This window comes from Schistocerca cancellata, chromosome 5, assembly GCF_023864275.1.
Source record: "Schistocerca cancellata isolate TAMUIC-IGC-003103 chromosome 5, iqSchCanc2.1, whole genome shotgun sequence".
NCBI classification, from domain to species: domain Eukaryota; kingdom Metazoa; phylum Arthropoda; class Insecta; order Orthoptera; family Acrididae; genus Schistocerca; species Schistocerca cancellata.
This window is the reverse complement of record NC_064630.1, coordinates 318,677,539-318,690,353: the sequence shown is the minus strand read 5'-3', so window position 1 is coordinate 318,690,353 and position 12,815 is coordinate 318,677,539.

Genomic DNA, 12,815 nt, shown 5'->3' with positions numbered 1-12,815 from the left:
GTGTGTGTGTGTGTGTGTGTGTGTGTGTCTGCGTGCATGTTCCACATCTCTTCCTAAACCACAGACCCTATTTCAAACAAACTGGACACACACATCCCTTACAGTAAAACAGTCGCTGTGTGGTAAGAACCACGTACTTACCATAGTTCAGATACGGTGTCAAACACGGAGATGCGTGAAAAAAATGCCGCATCATGCATGAAGGTTTAATAAATTTGTTCTTCAGTACTGAGACGTTCCAGCAGTCGAGCCAACTAAAGGAAATACGTGACACCTGGCAGTGCTTTTGACAGCTTTCAACTACGAAGCGCAAACGGCTGCAAGCGAAAACTTTCTCTGTCCACAGAGCTATGAAGAGGCGTTACAGTGGAGACATTTGCAAAATCGCGTTGCGCGTTGTAGACAAGTGAAGCAGCTGCGCCCAGCGTACAGAAACTATTTGGGATATCAAACACAGTTAATTTTTTGTTTCCGTTTCTAATAGAAAACTGGCAAAATGAATACCCGAGCAATGCCAGGTGTGTAAGGTAGTATACTATAAAAATGGATGCACGTTTGTATGCTTGTTGTTCCACACCTCCTCCTAAAATACTTGGTATGTATCTCGATAATTGTTTGGACTCGCTGTGATAGTAAGAACCGCCTACCTATCAGAAGTCTGGGGACGGGGGTGAAAAATAAGTGTAGCACACGACGCACGAATACCCATATTATTCATCCATTATTTGAGAATGAGTGCACTTAGTGATATGCAACATAGTTTAAACATTGTTTTAAACCTTTACAAAATTTTTCTCGCTGACAACCCCGCATGAAAAGATGAAAGGAAAAATGTTCTTCGCTTGCTACATTTTCGCTGCTCACGCAGAAAAACTGCCGCGTGAGTCAGCTGCGTCTCGTGGCGGATCCACGCTTGCTGGGTCATTTTTGTTTTTATTACCGCAGAGGCCGCGTCAGGGCTACGGAGTAACTCTCACTGGTGACGTCTGCCTGCCAGAAGACAATGGCAGACGGCTTGCAGAACGAGTCTGGCGGGGCGCGAAGCGGCAGCCGGCCTGCAGGAGCTTCCTGGGAGTGGCCGGCGTGTGGCCGGTGTGCGGCGCAGCGGTCGCCACCGTCCCCAGAGGACCGTAAAGCAGCGCGACCTCCAGGCAGAGCCGGGCCGCTGCGAGCTGCCGTCCTGCAAAACGAAACTTCTTCCTGTTACCTACAAGTCATACGAAACAAGATGCCAGACACCGGCTCCACGCAGCTGCCATTAATCTTGCAACACCGGAACACCTTGAACGCGGCATGCAAAAAACTTCATACTTGCATGACATGAACTACGTGCGGAGACGTGAAAATGAGTGTATATAAAGAGATGGGTGCATGAACCGTGCAGCTTCCACTATCACACCTTAACCCGTTGGCATCCGAACGTTGAGCGTGACGAGTTCTAACGTCACAGTGTGGAATAGCGCAATGGGAAGCATTTCTGAACATGCAGAGCAATATTTAGCGTGTCATATATTCTGAAAGTGTGACTGGACGTTGACCAATGAGATGGCAGAACGCCACCTACGCCACATGCACTACATCTCCCTTCGATGCAGATTTGTGATGCGCCATATTGGTCTCCAGTTGAGCCCCGTATGTATGTATGCAGTTACCAAGCAGAGCAAACTGGGGGCTCTCAAGAAACCGCCTTTAATTTTATGATTCTTTATAATAAAATGACAAGAAAAGTCGTATTCGTGGTAAAATAATTACTGTAACTTGCATATTATGAGAGTAGGATATTTGAAATCAACAGCATGTTGAGGCTCCATTAAAAACGCATTGTTCTTGATTCAATTTGTTATAATTAAATTTCAGTTGGTAATGTAGCGACAATTAAGGCTTTCAGGACATGGTAACAAGATATAAATGGTCCGTCAACCCTTGTGATCGTAGTTAGTGGTAGTGCAATGAGTTATGTTACAAATACTTAGCGGAACTTTGACGTGTTAGTGGTTCGCATACCACTAAGCCCAAAAATTTTTTCTTCTAACTTTCGCTTTTTCAATGGAGTCTGATACTTCCTTATTATTTTAAGTGTACACTATAATATTCGGCGTTATGTAACTGTAAGAGCGCTCTTTTTAAAGGGTGAATTTGTTCGGATGGCTTAATCTACATAGCACTTTGCACTAGTTGCATATTTTGCCTTTTTTTCTATTAAGTTTTGTAATTCACATGTAGAGATTCTGCTACTGAGTAGGAACAGTGATGAAGTAATAATGACCTTCGGATTTTACTACAAAGTGAGAACGATGAAATGATTTTTATCTTATGAGGACAACTATTGTAAATTTGTATTGCACTATCTGGAATGGAAACTTTATAAGCCGAGGTCCTTACTGACTGCACGTGGTACTTCCCATTTTGCCTTACAATATTTCATGGATATTGAAGATTTTATTTGTGCATGCGACAGACAGAACAATCTGACTAGCATACGGACAAGCCAGAAACGTACGTTTCTATGTAGCTAATATGGGAATTTTATTTCCATCTACATCTACGTGACTACTCTGCTATTCACAATAGTGCCTGGAAGAGGGTTCAATGAACCACTTTCATGCTGTCTCTCTACCGTTCCACTCTCGAACGGCACCCGGGAAAAACGAGAATGCTTTCGCAATGGGAGTAGAAAACTAGTGATTTAAATTCCATGTGAAGATCCCGTCGCAACGAAAAACGCCTTTGTTTTCATGATTGCCACTCCAATTCACGTACCGAGCGAGGTGGCGCAGTGGTTAGCACACTGGACTCGCATTCGGGAGGACGACCGTTCAATCCCATCTCCAGCCATCCTGATTTAGGTTTTCCGTGATTTCCCTAAATCGTTTCAGGCAAAATGCCGGGATGGTTCCTTTGAAAAGGCACGGCCGATTTCCTTCCCAATCCTTCCCTAACCCGAGCTTGCGCTCAGTCTCTAATGACCTCGTTGTCGACGGGCCGTTAAACACTAACCACCACCATCCAGTTCACGTATCATGTATGTGACACTATCTCCCCTATTTCGCGATAATACAAAACGAGCTGCCCTTCTTTGTCCATTTCGTGAAGTGTAATTTGCGAGCCAGATGCAGCCGACAACTGCCGCTGAAGAGTATTGCGATCGCGTCCGCCACGTTGGGGCCCACGTACCGTATCCACGAGTCGCGTCGTTTCTGAGAGTTCAGCAGCACGCTGAACTCGCCACGTGCGACGCTGACGCTCGACAGCGTGGTCTGTGTGCCGAGGCTTTAGAGGAAGATCTTGCCGAGAACACGAGGTAATACTGATCCTACGTTAAGTCACTGCGCTGTCTCCAGTCGCTCGTCGGTCAGTCTAGCGCGCCTATAGGAGAGAGAAAAACGAGAACTAAAGATTTAAATATTGCGTTTAAGAAATAATTCAAATAGGAGCGTCGTTCAAACGTATCATCGTTCCATCATCGCACAGAATTCCGTGTGGAAGACATACAAATAGGCATCCCTCCCGTTGAGAAGCAACTGAAGAAGTATGACACCATATCCGCATGGAATCCCAGTACGGTTTTCCACAGAATACTCTTCGGCTGTGGCCCCTTACTTATCATGCATTCATCGGGAATCTCTTGTCCAGTGCACTCCCAAGAGCAAAAGTACAGGTGACTGGCGTATAAAGGGTGAATATTAATAAAACAGACAAACTTCAAGAATGGATTACTGACTGGAAAAGGAGCAAGAAAGGTCCTACGGATATATGTCCGGAAATGGATGGTGTACGTGCAACGACAACAAATGGCTCTGAGCACTATGGGACTTAACTTACGAGGTCATCAGTCGCCTAGAACTTAGAACTACTTAAACCTAACTAACCTAAGGACATCACACACATCCATGCCCGAGGCAGGATTCGAACCTGCGACCGTAGCGGTCGCGCGGTTCCAGACTGTAGCGCCTAGAACCGCTCGGCCACTCCGGCCGGCGCAACGACAACACAGTACAGTGCTGCATCGCATCCACGGCGCAACAGATGTTCAAAGTGATGTTCATGGGATGCAATGCAAGCGTTTGCACGTTGCATCATGGATTACCGCACTCTTTCGCATGTTTTGACCTCTCTCCGAATAGCGTCACAGGTGTCGTGAACATGCTGCTGAAGGGACTGCACATCAGGAAGCAATTCAGCATATATGATGCTTTTCGGATGCCATCAGAGGTAAAAATCCAGGTGATTTAAATACGGTGATCTAGCATGCCATGCTACAGGGCCATCCGTCTTATCAAACGTCCGGGGAATATGATATTGAGGTGTCGGCGATCTGTCATAGGGAAGTTGTGGTGGTGCTTCATCATCCAGAAACCACATAACGTGTCGTATTGCCAAAGGCACGTTCTCATGCAGGCCAGGCACGGTATCCCGGAGAAAGTCCAAGTACGTTCCTCCGCTGAGACATTGTGGAATTATAACCGGTACAAGTATGTCGTCGCCAGGAGTCCCTACTCACACTTTGATGCTGAATCGGTGGTGATGGGACGCCTCAAACATTTCCCCGAGGATTGTGTGTAGCCCACAGATTACGATTACGCAGATTGATGATGCCAGTTATGGTAAAGTCTGCTTCGTCGGTAAAGAGGACTGATGACAGAAATCCCGTAATTGTGACTTTCTGGCGCAAAAACCATCGACAAAATCCTTCCCATAGAAGGAAATCCATTGCTTATAATCCTTACACACTTTGCAGGCGATAGGTTCAAATGGTTCAAATGGCTCTGAGCACTATGGGACTTAACTGCTACGGTCATCAGTCCCCTAGAACTTAGAACTACTTAAACCTAACTAACCTAAGGACAGCACACAACACCCAGCAGGTGATAGGGACAGTAGCGGTTGTCATACAGGACAAACATGATCCTACTTTGCCTTATACCATGTTGTCTGACCACTTGTCTTGAGCTTGTACTAGCATTCGTCTCAATATCCTGTAGAACCTGGTCTTAAAATTTGTTGTGCGCACAGTTCGCAGTCTCCCTTCATGTCCGTCTGTCTGGAAAGACCAATAATCACACAATCGCCCAAAAAGGGCTTGCAATGTGGTGCCTGTGGGTACTCGTTTTGGTATAGCCTTGGAGCCCCTTGGCCGTTTCCATCTGCTTGGCCGTACTCAAACACTATTTCGGCTTGTTTCCGACATGAATAGCGAACCATTCTGCAGCTTACACTACGCTGCGTCAATTATACAGCCTGCAACATAGGGCACAGACATCACGCGTCATCAGCATCTACTGTGGCAACGATGCATTTCCAGACACATGTTCATAGGATTTTTTTCCCTCCAGTTCCAGTCGGCAATCTGTCCCTCAGTTTGCCGATTATATTAATGTTCACCCTGTACAAGAAGAGTAAAAGAACAGACCACAGAATTGTTAAACTTATTATAAAATTCGAATATAATAAACTTCCTTGAGACCGGAAAGCTTCTGTCCACAAACCAGCAACGATTTCGAAAGCATCGTTCACTTGAAACTCAGCTTGTCCTTTTCTCACAGAATATCCAGCGAACCGTGGATGGGAGGGTAAAACTGGTTTCCATGCTCCTACGTTTCCGGAAGGCATTTGACCCGCTACCAAACGGCAGGCTGTTAACAACGATCCGAGTATACGGAACGAGTTCCCATATTTACGAGTGTCTTGAAGACTCCCAAAGTAACAGCACCCAGTACGTTGTCCTGGACGGCAAGTTTTCATGAGAGATAAGGATTTCGTCAGCAGTGCTGCAAGAAAGTGTCCGCTCTTCTTGCTCTATATACATAAATCACCTGACGGATAGGAGGAGCAGCAATATGCGACCGTTTTTTTGATGACGCTGTAGTATAACCGAAAGTTTCATTGTTGAGAACTGTGCGAAGAATTTATGTTAATAATTCAAGAACAGTCTTAATCGCATTTACTGTTATTATTATACCGCCAACTGGTTTCAACCCGATGTAGGGGTCATCTTCTGGGCATTTACACCATTGATCGACTGCTGGTGGTGTCACTCCTGTCTACATGACGGCTGGAAACTATCCAGCAGTCTACCAATGGTGTAAACGTCCAGAAAAGGACCCCTACGTTGGGTTGAAACCGGTTGGAGGTATAATAATAATAATAATAAATGCCATTAAGACTGTTCTTGAATTATTGATTAATCATACTAATCGCTGCTTCTCTCCACAGCCATGTTGTCCAAAAAGAACTTATATTAGGTGTATTTTATGACACCTAGCTTTAAATGAAGAAAAATGTAATTTAATGAAGATGAATAGGAAAAACAACCCTGTAATGTTCAAAAACGCTGTTAGTGGTATGCTGCTTGACATAGTCACGTTGATTAAGTATCTAAGTTTAAAGTTGCAAAGCACAAAAGAACAGTAGCACCGGAAGCAACAGTCGGCCGTGGTTTATAGGCAGAATTTTGGGGAATTGTAGCATGAGTGTTTGCGATCCACACCACGTCGAATTAAAGGAACACATCGAAGTAATTCAGAGGCGTTCTGTTAAGATTTCTTACAGGTAGGTCCGATCAACATGCAAGAGTTACTCAGATGCTTCGTGAACTCAGATGGGAATCCATGGCGAGAAAAAAACGTGGTTTTCGCGAAACACTATCGATGAAATTTAGGCAACCGGCATTCGTGCTTGACTACAAAACGTTTCTACAGCCACTAACATACTGTCGTGTTCAAAAGTATCCGAACGACCTGAATTGCATTCCGCCTGATTTGCAAGCAGCCGTCGTAACGTACCTTTCTTGCAGATCTTCTAAGCTCTTTTAGGACAGTCCTCTGAATACACATTGGTTACCACAAGTGAACACTCCAGAACACTACTCTATATGGCCTTAAGTCCAGATGCAAATTAATACCATGAAACTGCAAATATTGTCCGCAGCTCGTGGTCGTGCGGTAGCGTTCTCGCTTCCCGCGCCCGGGTTCCCGGGTTCGATTCCCGGCGGGGTCAGGGATTTTCTCTGCCTCGTGATGACTGGGTGTTGTGTGATGTCCTTAGGTTAATTAGGTTTAAGTAGTTCTAAGCTCTAGGGGACTGATGACCATAGATGTTAAGTCCCATAGTGCTCAGAGCCAAACTGCAAATATCAGAAAACACCTAATTGCAGATCAGACTTAATGCTTGGAAACTCAAATTTATTAAAATGAGTTACACTCCTAAAATACAGGAGACAACTAATACAGGAGCCAACTAGTAACCGTAACTATATCACATAAATCATTCTGAATACTTACTAAAAACTATTTATTTTTCGAGTAGTAAATTCTGCGAGATTATGCGGTCTCCCAAATTTATATGATAATTCGAAGTATACTTGCTCTGTAAAAGGTTTTACAGTTACCTATCAATCGTCGCCGCTTGGCGAGTGGTTCTGATTAAACTGATCAGTGAACTAACCAGTTAGAAAAACCGCGATTAGCTGCTTCAAGTGTTCTATGGAAGCCTCATCCTCAACAGATAATCACTGACTTATGATGACCCGTGGATCTATGCATAGTTTAGAAGTCATCTATTGTCCTTGTCATACGGCATATATGACATTAAAAATCTACGATATTCACGAGCAACTTGATGTTCATGTGTTTCTGTTTCAAAAGACGTGACAAACTGTCTTGTAGTGGATATGGATTCAGACGCATCAACTATAGACTCTGCTAACCAACCTCACAGAGACACGAGCAAACTGACTGTCATTGCTGACTAGGCGTAAAAGGAGGCGATATACTTAAGGTTGGCCAATATCAGTTAGCAAATCTGAACGTGAAATAATATGACGAAAATTGTTGTACTGGATCGGGACTCGTATCCGGCAACCACTAACCACCAAAGATGTTACATATGGCTTCATTGAGAAGCATTGTGTTTCACGGGAATTCGAATCCAGTACCTAAACGTCTTGTTAAGTAAGCACAATAAAATGTAATGCATCGATTATTTTTCAGCTGTAAAGAAATGTTTGAACCTGGAATAGTGAGATGAGTGCACAATTTCTGTCCTTCCGAAATTCGCACCGGGCTCCTATCACCGGTGTTCTCTAGTCACAAACGTTTGTTAAAATTAGATTTCTCTTACCAGAAGAGAGATACGCAAGTTTGAACTAGAACTGATGTAATGGAGAGTTCAGTACTAACACGTACTCGAAACTCACATATATTGTCGTTGATTACACACAAAAATACGTTAACTATAGAATACTTTTTATCCAATAGGAGTAGCTTGCTTGAACCTGAAAACATGTGATGAAAATTTCTCGGTCTTACAGGAAGTGGAAGTTAAAAAACAAAATTATTTTTGGCAAACAGTTATGCTAGAGCTTGAAAATACAGGATGAAAATTTATGTTCCGACCAGGATTCGAACCCAGACTCGCGCCTTACGTGGAGACGTTGATGAATTTGGAATCTTTAGCAAAAAACGAACTGATATAACTATACTGTCACGAAGGGATCAAATCCCGTGAAATGGAAAATTGACTTTCGAATCTTAGTCCAACACAAATATTTTTAACATACCAAGTTCAAATAAAAGGTGATAGACCTCTCTACCACATGACTTTCGCCTCTGTCATGGCCTAACCTCCACTTCAGTCCTTAGTGAAGGGACATCGCAATTAATGTTTATCTGGAACCATGGTACAATCCTACGTTCTTCGCTTGTCGTTACCAGAGGGTCTGTTTGGCCTATTAAAAACAGCCACATGAAGTGTAAACCGAACCTAGACTTGGCGCATGCAAACCTAGAATCAATCCACCACTCCAAGGAACTTCGAGAACTTCATCTCTTCAAGGCATAGCTTTTCCGTGCCTAAAGGTTGCATTGGTGTGATAATTAATTGACAAAATGCCTTCATTCGAATCTAGTACGAAATTCACTACACTTCTAGAAGACACTAGGGAAGCAAATGAGTTGTCAAAAAGTCATGGCTTCTGTACAAAAGCTAAAGATAAAAAAATAAATATAAAAAACTAAGAAAAGACGGTCAGATGTTTTGTGAAATTTGTCCAAAAGCAAGAAATACTCGTAAAACAGATTACGAAAAAAATTTATGCATCTTTGAAAATTGCTAGGCCTTGAAGGGATTAACTTTTTGACAGTTCATTTGCCTTCTTCGTGTCTTCTGTTCTCGAAATGACCTAAATATAATATTTGATTCGGTGGAAGTTTTTTTGACAATTACGTAATAAGTTGTGTCTGCACACAACATCGTTGTTACAGTCTACGGAAGTCATTTCATAGATGTTAGCCACTAATGGGATCGTGAATACGATTGGAGTTCACCCCCTCAGATTCAATTACGGCCTGAAAATGGTGCACTGTGTCACCGAAACTGTTTGTTAAATAATAAATAACATTGAAAGGACGGTTGCAAGTGTTTCGTTTTATTACATAAGCGAACGGCGGAAGTCACGAAAATCTTCAATCAGAAGGATGGACATACAAAATATTAAATACGAGTAACATGTTTAGTTTTAACATTAAATAACAAGTTAAATAACATGTCACCACAATTACGGTAAAGATGTTATTTCTGTATAAGTCGGTCCTACCCATTCTAATGTTAGTTTTTTATGTCACAGATGTCACGCTGCTCTAAAGCGAAGCACGTTATAGGGAATATAATAAAGGATTTAGCCACTAATACAAGAAAGTATTATTGAATTTTATTTTAGTTCGTGAACCAATCGCCGTCTTTTATTTGAACTTTAGATGTTAAAAATATTGGTAATGGACTGGGATTCGAGCTCCGTTCTTCCATTTCGAGTGATTTTATTCCTTCGAGGCAGTACACTTACGCCAGTACATTGTCTGCTGAAGATTACAAACTTCTGAGAGTGTCCACGTAATGTACGTGTGTGGGTTCGGATCCTGGTCGGTATAAACATGTTCATCATGCGTTTTCAAGCTGAATCTTGTGCACACACAACTGTTGGTGGAAAATAATTTTGATTTTTGACGTCTCTTCGTGCTGTGTCACTAATAACAAAAGATGACGGTTTCGACTCCCAATCAAAGAAGTTTTCATCACATGATTTCAGGTTCAAACATAGCATTCCTAGCTACTGATGAAAAAAGTATTCGATAGTTAATGTGCTTTTTGCATGTAGTCCACGACCACATGGGTGGGGCTCGAATTCGAATCAGCGCTTAATTCTTTGTCACGTCTTTTATAGTTCAAATACATGCACATCTTGCCGCTAATGAAAGAAACATGTATTTAACGTTAATTAATGGTTAGCATCCAACAGCGATAGCTGCCGGGTTCGAATACTGGGACGGAAAAATTGTTTGTTCATTTCGTTATTTCAGGTTCAAATCTCTCTCTACCGCTGAAAAATTTCGCTTTCCGACAGTTGATCGTACTTCCATAACAATCCGATTACATCTGGGATTGTATCTCCGTCCAACACAAAACTTTACGAAGTGTCATTTCAAGTTTTTTACCTCATCGTCAATTTGACAACCGATACACGCAAAAAATTCGATAGGTGAGGCACTGGAAGTTTTGCCTGGTTAGCAGTGCCTGTTAGTTCGGGATCTGAATCTACGAGTATATCTTGAACGTAAAAGTTCGTCAGTCATTTTAATTTCAAACATATACACAACTAACTGCTCACGAAAAAGTTTGTTTTTTTTAACCTCATTTTGTGTCAGATAAGTGTGATACGTGAATATCTAACCGCATGTATAGCCACGTGCCATCATGAGAACAGTGAAATTATCAGTGATACGCTGTTGACGGTGAGGTTTCTATAGAGTGCTTGACGCTGGTAGTTGCGGATTTTCTAACTGGGTATTTCATCAATCGGTTTATGCAAAACCACTCGAAGCGAAGGACGGTTAATATGTGTTTGGAAAACCTTTTATGTAGCAAGTATACTTCGAATTATCATAGCAATTTTGGAGTCGAAATAATCTAGCAAAATCTCTTATTCGAAACAAATTAGTTTTAATTGAGTATTCGGAATGATTTATGTGGTAGACACAGGCCGTCAGTTGCCTCAGATATTAATGGGAAGAGGTAACAGTTAAGTAATGCCAGTTATTATAGTAAATTTGAGTTTCAAAGGGCTAAGGACTGTCTCATTGGCAATTTCCTGGTATTTGCACGGTCGTGGTATTAAATTACAACGGAACTTATTGCCATACAGAGCAGTGTTTTCTAGTGGTCACTTGTGGTAACCATTTTGAATAGTGAAAAGACCGACAACAACTTAGAACCTTACATTCAGTGGGCTGTATGCAAAGCAAGCGGACGTAAATGAGGTCGCTCGGATACTTTTAAGCATGATAGTGTATCACCAAAGGACCACACAGACAAGATAAATCAGGCCTCGCACAGAGCCATACAGACAGTGGTTTTCCCCTTGTTCCACTTACGGGTGAAACAAGAAAAGAAATGATTGGCGGTGGTGCAAGATGTCTTCAGCCCTACACCATATGATGACTTGCGGAGTCGTATATGTAGATGTGTAGCAACGCTATCTATATGCTGTCTGTAAGGAAAGAACACGAAGAGGTTTCAACTTCAGAAATAGCAGCTGAATGTTAGTTGTTTGTGACAAGATCGTGTTATACCTCGTGTAAAGAAATCTGTCCAGTAGCGCTTTTCGGAATCGACAGTGGCAGAATCGCTGCCTGTCGAGACAGAAGTTTATTGTTCCATGATATTGCAGCTCTAGGTGGTCGGCATCCCACGAGTTACAAGAGAATACGGAAAGGAATCGATGGGTTCAGGAGGACTACGCTCAACACCATGCACCATGCAGGATATTAACAGCCCCACAAGACTAGTGCCCGAGAAGAGACACGTACAGTTCGCCCACCTGTACAGGATCTAAAACTAAGTGAGAGGCTTTGTAGGAAATATGCTGGTTTGCAGCGAGACACGGACGACGATGACGTCTAGAACACCACTGGTTGTCTGCATGGCTTCCATTATTGCGGCTTACATCGATACTGCAGCAGAATGAGAGACGTCGACAGTGGTGCGCCCAGCTACAACACTGGACTTAACGAGTAGCACCACGTCGTCTTTTGAAACGCGTCCAAGGGCACGAAATATCTGGGTGTGGAGGCTCCGAAGAAACTAACGTAGGCAAATTGCTTTCGCCATCGATATACGCAGCCAGCACTTTGTGAGATAATACGGGCTGACTCGATAACCTCTGGTTCGTATTGCCAGAAATTTTGTCAGCAGTCGTTACATTGTCATATTAAGGCCGGTCTCTCTGTCCTATCTTCAAGATAACCCATTATGCCCTACCTCGGTATAGAGGGTGCTCGAAAGTCCCCTTGGCTAGCGCGTTCTCCAGATCTCTCACTCATTAAAAAATGTCCGGTCACGACTGCGCTAGGCCAGCACAGCAACACTTACCAGCCACTACTATTGGTTCCTCTGACGTTGAAGCAGCAACGGTTGGCGTACCTATATTTTTCATTTAAATTGAGTTCATAGCCGCGTTAGAGATTGTTGCTCCCGACGTGACAGATCTCAGTACTAAACTTTGCACACTGTGTACTGCTGTATCACCTCAAAATTTAATCACGTATTCTTCCTTCTACACAGTTTACATAAAATAAGAACAATTTTTTAATTTGCCATCTTTCCTGGTACTGTGAATTTAACAACCAGCAATATACTTGCATTACGAGGGCGAGCTGAAAGGCAATGCCAAGTCTTTTTTTATGAAAACTCTTAAAGATTTTTAAATAAAGAAAAGATTATTAACATTCGACATAAAAGTTTTCTGGGTTTGGTACCGCGTCATA